The sequence below is a fragment of the Mandrillus leucophaeus genome, unplaced genomic scaffold (genome assembly GCF_000951045.1).
Source record: "Mandrillus leucophaeus isolate KB7577 unplaced genomic scaffold, Mleu.le_1.0 Scaffold281, whole genome shotgun sequence".
In the NCBI taxonomy this organism is placed as follows: Eukaryota; Metazoa; Chordata; class Mammalia; order Primates; family Cercopithecidae; genus Mandrillus; species Mandrillus leucophaeus.
Window position 1 is genome coordinate 127,165 of NW_012102932.1, and position 7,512 is coordinate 134,676.

Below are 7,512 nucleotides of genomic sequence, written 5' to 3' on the forward strand. Positions count from 1 at the left end.
CTGCCCGTGGCAGCCCCTCTGGGCCCCTCCCCGTCGCCCTTCGCTCTGTCCTCCGCCTGGGTCCGTGTTGTGGGCTCCCAGTCACCCCTCCACCCGCCTCCCTCGTCGGTCGCCTACTGCTGCTTTAGCCGGGAAAGGCCCAGAACACGCTCCCTTTCCAGTTAACGTAGGGGTTGGAGGGAAGGAGAGAGCTGGTGCTCCCGTCCTTTTCCCTCGTTTGTCCTGACCTCTGCCCTGCTTGTCTAGGCGAAGGAGGCCCCGGAAAGCGGCCCTGCCCGCAGCCCTGCCGGCCTCCGCTCGCACAGTCCACCCTTAGATCTTACAACTGAAGGTGGCGCTTTCAAATCCCATTTTCGTTATATATTCGTGCTTCCTATTTACCGGATACCGCGAACTGCTCTTCATGCTGCAAGGGGAGAAAAAGATGCATTCAGCCCTTCAGTTTGTTTATTACAGTAATCATGACGGTGGAAGACCGGGCGTGTAATATAAAACCCAGGAAGGGAGCGATTAAAAGAATAGAAACAAGAGAAGAAGGCAACACAGCCCAGATCCCAGAAAGCAGAGGGGGCATTGCTCTCAGGTTGCTGCCTCGGCCCCGTCGCCGGGGAAAAGGGCTTTTTGGAGCATTTGTTAAGTGCCACAAAGCCCTACCAGGATTGATAGAAAGCGTTTTCCTCTGAGGTTTTCATGTATTCCTTGAACAAATATTTACCAAGTGCCTAATATGTTACAGACATTGTTCTAATTGACAGACATCTTTGCCCTCATAAGAACTAACATTATCATGGAGGAAAGAGAAAATAAAGCACAAACATAATAAATAAGTGAATTACATCTTGGAAGGTAATTTTTAAAAAACAGAGCAGGCTAACAGCATGAGTGTGTGGGGGTTCCAGTTTTAAAGAGAGTGACCTGGGTGGGCCCCAGGGGGAAACCTGCTAGGCACGAAATAGGCAATCCCAGATAAGCCTGCTGTCTCTGTCAGTTGACGGGCCCTTCCTTGTGCTCATACATGTGCATACAACTGGAGACCCTTGCAGAGGGTGGCTGTCTTTTACTGCTTGAATAGGATGGGAGGTGGGGCATCAGTTATTCATATTTTAATAGACCATTGCAGCTGTGACTTTCCCTGCTTCCATTCCTAACCTCTGGAGAGCTGCGAAATGGTGCCGATTTCCAAAAACAGGTAGGAAGGTAAGGGAGGAAAAAAATCCTAAAACAAGGAGTTGTGTGCTTTGGAGGGGCACTGGGGTCCCCCGATTGGCTCCTGAGATAGCTAATGGAAGATGGATCCAGCTTTAGGGTAGGAACTAGCTGTTTATCTATTAGTCAAGGGACATATTTTAACCATCCTGAATTAGATTGTGCAATCAGGTTGGTAAGAATGACAATAATAATTAAAATAGCTGGTGTTTATTGAGTACTTATTAGGTAACAGGTATCATGCATAGGTTTCACAGGTAACCTTTTAGTTTTTTCTTCAACTAGAATGTCATGTAAGCTCCATGAGAGTAGACACTTTATTTTGTTCACTGCTGTGTCAGAATCAATGCCTGGCACTTAGATGGCACTCACTGCATGAATGAATGAATGATTGCATTCTGGAGAAGAGTTTCAAGGCACTCTTGCTCTGGGCCTTACAGTGAGATGCTGAGGAGGTTTTAGGCCCTTCCTCTTCTTCAGAGTGCAGCAAACATAACACATACCTCTTTCTTGTTATTGCTGACTGCTCTGTAGATACTCCAGGCATTGTTAGAGGGACAGTTTCTTCTCTTTATTGTGTTTTCCACCCTCCCCATCTCCTTGGTGGGCAGGTGGTTAGAGGAGGGAAAAAGGAGGGTGAGAGGAAAAGAAAACTTTATCTTGCCTTTCATCCATGACTTCATTTACATTTAGTTCTTACAACAACCCATTTGACAGAAGAGGAAACTGAGACTCAGAAAGAGTAAGTAGTTGTCAAGGTCTTGTGGCAAGTTAATGCCAAGGAGCCTCAGCCCCCAGAGCTGTGCTCTTACCCATTACACTGGATGGCAGGGCAAAGAATGCACTATCATTACTTTGCATTTTTTCTGTTGTTTCGCTGACCCCATCTCTAGGGGTAGGACAATGTTTAGGGCAGGTTCCCTACTGTCTAGGGGGATATTTAAAAGCATGCCAAATATTTTGACAATGAATTCAAAGCAAAAGATCACATTATTTTCTTTCTTGGAATTAACAGTGAACTGGCTCAAGTTCATTATTACTAACAGTTGGCTCAGTGGTGAGGAATATTGGGCCATGAAGCTTATTTGGGCACAGGGTGTTTGTTGTTGTTCAACTGCTTACCTCCTTTGGGGTTGTCAAGGAATAGGGGTTTGTTAGTGCCTATTACATATTCGGTGCTTAAGCAAGTTACTGAGTGGGGAGGGGCAGGAAGGATTAAAATTGCAGTAGAAGTCCTGCTTAATCTGACTGCACTGATGGCTGGCAGCTACTGAAGAGAATGATAATAAAAAAGACTACTACCAGACCATCCTGGCTAATACGGTGAAACCCTGTCTCTATTAAAAATACAAAAAATTAGCCGGGCATGGTGCCGGGCGCCTGTAGGCCCAGCTACTCGGGAGACTGAGGCAGATTTGTGTACCCAGGAGTCAGAGGTTGCAGTAAGCTGAGATCCTGCCACTGCACTCCAGCCTGGGCAACAGAGCAAGGCTTCATCTCAAACAAACAAACAAACAAAAAAACTACCCAAAACATTTTTGTTTTTTTTTTTTAAGTGTCTCAAAAATCAGTAAAACTTTATTCGCTTCCATTATTTCACCATTAACAGAAAACTGGAGAAAGCAAAAATGTTTTGTGTTTACAAAGACAAACGGCCTCTTTACCCAGAGATCAAAACCTCAAAGGACAAGGGGGAAGATAAAAGCGCCCTTCCCACATCCCCTGAGCTGACCGTTGTCATCTTAGACAAAGCCTTTAGTCAACTGGCCGGGGACCCTGTCTATGGCCAATTCAAGAAGACGGCCAAGAAATCAGACCCATCCATTCCCGTGATATAAAGTTGAACAGAAGCTACACCAAGGGTCAAGTGTCTGTATTTTACAGGACACAGTAACCAGGTGGCTACTTATAAAAAAAAAACAAGATTCATTTCAGGCACAACATTTTTATTTTTTTTGTTTGTTTTGTTTTTAAATCAGTAAAAGAAACAGGGTCCTAGAAGCTGCATTGATCCAAACAGCAGCAAGTTTGTGCATTCATTTTTTTTGTTTTTGTTTAAATATGTTTAAATTATCAGACTGTTGGCACTCCTCATTTGCATGAAATTCTGTACCATACTTACTAATTGTAGTAAAGTTACCCCCCAACTCAAGAATAAAACCTACTCTGGAAGATAATTTTCACTGAAATATAAACAAACTTCTTTAAGTGGATTGTGACAAAATTATAAATGATATAAAAAAATAACATTTTAAAATTTGGCCATCAACTTTAAGAAATGGTTTGCCTATACAAATTTGTGTAATTTTTAAAAGATAATATATTCTACCCTCATATGGTCCTCAGAATTAAAGCATAATGAACAGGAAGAAAAAGAAAAAGAATGCAACTGAGTGCTAAGGCAGAATGTCTTGCCAGAAGTAATTAATGAAGGTAGAGTATATAATGAAAAGTGCAGAATTTCATAGGGCCAACAAGGTAACAGTCTATATTTTTCACTTACACAGGCGAAGTGGATTTTGCAATGACCAGTTGCGTTAAATGCTCCAAATAAAGCTCCTAAAATTGACACTATAAGGCGCTGCCTTAAGTTTTCCAGGCTGAACTGTGCATTATTTTAAAATGGTTTTCTTAAATTTATTTATTTTTTTAAACATAACACGAGGAAGGTGTTAAAACTGGTGTAATAGCTCAATAGAATAAGTATTCCGGATTCAGGAGGGATGAAGAGGGAGATATTCAGAACCCTTCACCAGATTCTCCCCAACTTGATCATAGTGGATTAAAGATATGTTTTGTGGATGTGGTTAGTCAATGACATCAGCTTGACGGATCTTTCTTTCTGCACCAAACCCCATTGAGTTATCTGGTCCCCTTGGCTGATGAAGAACCATTAGGTGAGGAGCACCGGCATCATCCAGAGTGATGTTCTTCAAACAATTGACCAACCAATCAGGTCGAGGAGCTGCAACAGCCTTGGGGCCCTCATAGACTCGCCAAACATTACAGGCGCTGCACTTGCCAGTGCGCTGATGAAGAATCACTGAGAACTCCACCTCATCTCCTGCCTGTAGCTCAATGCCACCCTGAACTTCTTTCACACAGAAAAAGAGCTTCTGGCTATCTCCTACTTCATAGTTAATGAAGCCAAACTGATCTTTCACACATTCCACTGTGGCCCTATGCAGGGGTGTGATGTTGTAAGCCATAGTTTGTGCATTTTGGCCCAGGACACACAATTGGAACTTGATGCTTTCCCCTTTCTGCAGGCAATCGCTATTGTTGGCCATCCCAATGACATCAAATGAATAGACATCACCTTTCTTATCGCCCTCCTCCACAATCTCAATCATTCCTCGGTACTCAGTCTGTGTTGGATCAACACTCCTCGGGGGCGAATGACTTTGCCAGAGTAAGTGGTGGGATCAGCTTCCTCAGTAATGCCATTCACTGAGTGTGTTTTGTTTACTTTTTCTGCACTGACTTTATTGCCTTTGCCTTTAGACAAGCTATACTCGACCATGACCCCCAGTTCCAAGCTATCAACATCACCAGAGAACTCACTGTAATGGAAAAAATTTTCCTTATCATGATTGGCTGTTTCAGTAAATCCAACGTTTTAATTGTACATATACCTGAAGTTAATATGTAAACATATAAATTCATATAAATACATATACATATAAATTCATTTGCCAGTTTTTCATGAAAAGCTAAGACCTGTGCTTTGGTTCTAGATCAGCTGATAAGAGTTCTGTGTGATCTTTCTGGAAAAAATCATATCCATAGTGAATATTATTTCCAGTTTTGGTTTCTTTCAAATGACTCAACAACATAAAGACAGTTTTCATGCAAGCTGACTGTGGATGACTTGCAGATTTTTCATACATTTCCCCCTACATTATTTGATTGTCTTTCTCACATCTAATTTGAGAGTGAAGTTTTTGTGTATGTGTGGTTCAATTTTATGTGTCTTTTCACAGCATTCAAATCAGTTTTTGTAGAAACAGTTTTTTAATTCACATGCTCTAAATTTATCTATTACATTGTTTGTTGCCCTATGTCCTTACACTATTACTGGTGTAAGGACATAGGGCAACAAACATGGCTGATCCTTGGCAAGCTCATAACTCAAGGGAAGAAGTAGACACAGAGCGGCTTCCTAGCTGAGAGACTTCTTTATGCCATGGGCATGGAGCAGTAAGTTTTCTAGAGGAAATGGAGATCATAAGTAAATTTGGAGAGTCAGCTAAGTGGAGGTTGAATAAGGGAGCTTCTACTACACGTGTACCCGAGACATGTCACTATTCTAGCCCCTCCAGAATCTCACAACGTATTGGGAATATGTCCTAGAAATGTGTCCACATATGCCTTACTCATAATCCACAGAGGTCTCCTCCCTTCAATCATTGTTGAGAACCAAGGGGTTCTTATCTTGCCTTATCCCCCAGATCACTTGAGGTGAACACCCCACCCACAGATAGCCACCCATGCCTTGGAGTCTTTATGGAAAAGAAAAGTCAAGTCAATTATATTCCCCTAACAAGGAATTTACACTTAGGAAATAGAGAAACTCAACAAATTGGTAATGGGTGCTCGAATGAGAGGTCATGAAGTCAGGTTTGGGTAGCTATAATGGGACCATTGGGGTTTTGAGAAAATGGAAGTACAGATGGACCAGGTAAAGAACAGTGGAAATCTAGATGAAATAGTTATGCAAAGAAATAGGCAATCCATAACAGAGAGGGAAATGAAGTGTGGCTGGTCTTCAAGATTCCTGGCTTTCTCCCTTCCTGGATCTTATTTGTTTTGCATGTCCTGAATCTCTCTGAGACCTTGCTGTAGTCTTGCCATTTGACATCCCTTTTAACTTGAGTTAGTTTGAATAGGTTTCTGGCCCTTGCAATTAAAAAATATTAGATTAAGAGACAAGGTGAGAACAAGCTAGTGTTAAATTGTATGTTTCTATGCATTAAGAATTCCCAAGAGTTCAGAGAAGAGAAAGATCAGTTGATACCTTAATTTTCTGCTCTCCTATTCCTCTAAACTTAGAAGGTAGGCTCAGATAATCCCTGCCATTAGCTCTGCCCAGCCCATTTCAAACATTGAACACTGCATTTACCCATCCTTGCCCCTTGGCCAGGATGACGGCTCAGCATTCCATCCTTCCCTCTGTTGTTCCCACTCTGATTTTGTATTCTAGACAAGTATCTCCTGTCTCTGCCCTGTCCCCAGTGTCCACCAGTTTTAGTGTACTGAAAGTGAGATTTGCCTTTCTTCATTCTTTGGAGCTTCCAAAACTGGCCCTACCATTGAAGCTGCTCATGTGGCCAGTTCCAGCTACTGGCTGAGGCCTCTTCCCTGATGCCTTTCTCCCTACACTCTCTCTTTATTATTGGCTATAGAAACCTCTCTTAGTCACCCAAGCTATTTCCCAGGATCTTGCCTTTCCCTGTCCTTGTTCTTTTAATCATTATCATCTCAGGAATTTCACAGACAAGGTGGGATTTGGCTGGGCTTGGAAGGATAAGTGGATGTGGTTTGGCAGAGGGGCAGGAGAAATGCGGTCCAATTATAATGGTTTATACCAACTTCATTCTCATTGGCTTTTAGACTACGACCCTGTTTTTAGTAAGAGCATGATATCATTGTCGTAGGAATGAAGAGCTATCTATTTGCCATTTTGCACAGGGACAAATATATACATTTCTTAGCTGTGATACGAAAATTTTTAAAGTCAGTACTTGCACATAATGCCAAAACTTAATTCCATGAAAGGCCCAAGAAATGTATGAGTCATGTTTCCTGTAGTTTTGAGAAGTTGTGGGTTAAATGGATTAAGGAGCATCAGTAAGAATACTCTGAACCATTCCAGTTAAAAAAGGTAGCTATGCCTGTAATCCCAGCACTTTGGGAGGCCAAGGAGGGTGGATCACAAGATCAGGAGATTGAGACCATCCTGGCTAACACAGTGAAACCCCATCTCTACTAAAAACATACAAAAAAATTAGCTGAGCGTGCTGGCGGGTGCCTGTCAGCCTGGGAGACAGAGCAAGACTCCGTCTAAAAAAAAAAAAAAAAAAAAAAAACAGGAGCTATACTCAGCAGAAGACTCACTGATGGTAACATCACAACTGCCACTTTAACTCCTCAGGCTAAAGAAAAAATATCTACGGGTCTACTATGTCATCTGAAAGAGAATATCTAGTAACCTCTCTATATGGTATTCAGAATAAGTGAACTTTTTACGTAATTGAAAGTTATTCCTTTAAGAGGTAAAATCTTTATTGGAAGTTTATCAGATTT

At 41.9% G+C, this 7,512-nt stretch overlaps 1 pseudogene across 1 annotated transcript; it reads right to left on the reverse strand.

Annotated features, from left to right (window-relative positions):
- Positions 1–3,294: 3,294 nt before the first annotated feature.
- LOC105543392 lies at positions 3,295–4,822 on the reverse strand (annotated as a pseudogene). Its single transcript, XR_001006614.1, has one exon. The product of XR_001006614.1 is annotated as a cold shock domain-containing protein E1 pseudogene (transcript).
- Between the last annotated feature and the right edge of the window lie 2,690 nt (positions 4,823–7,512).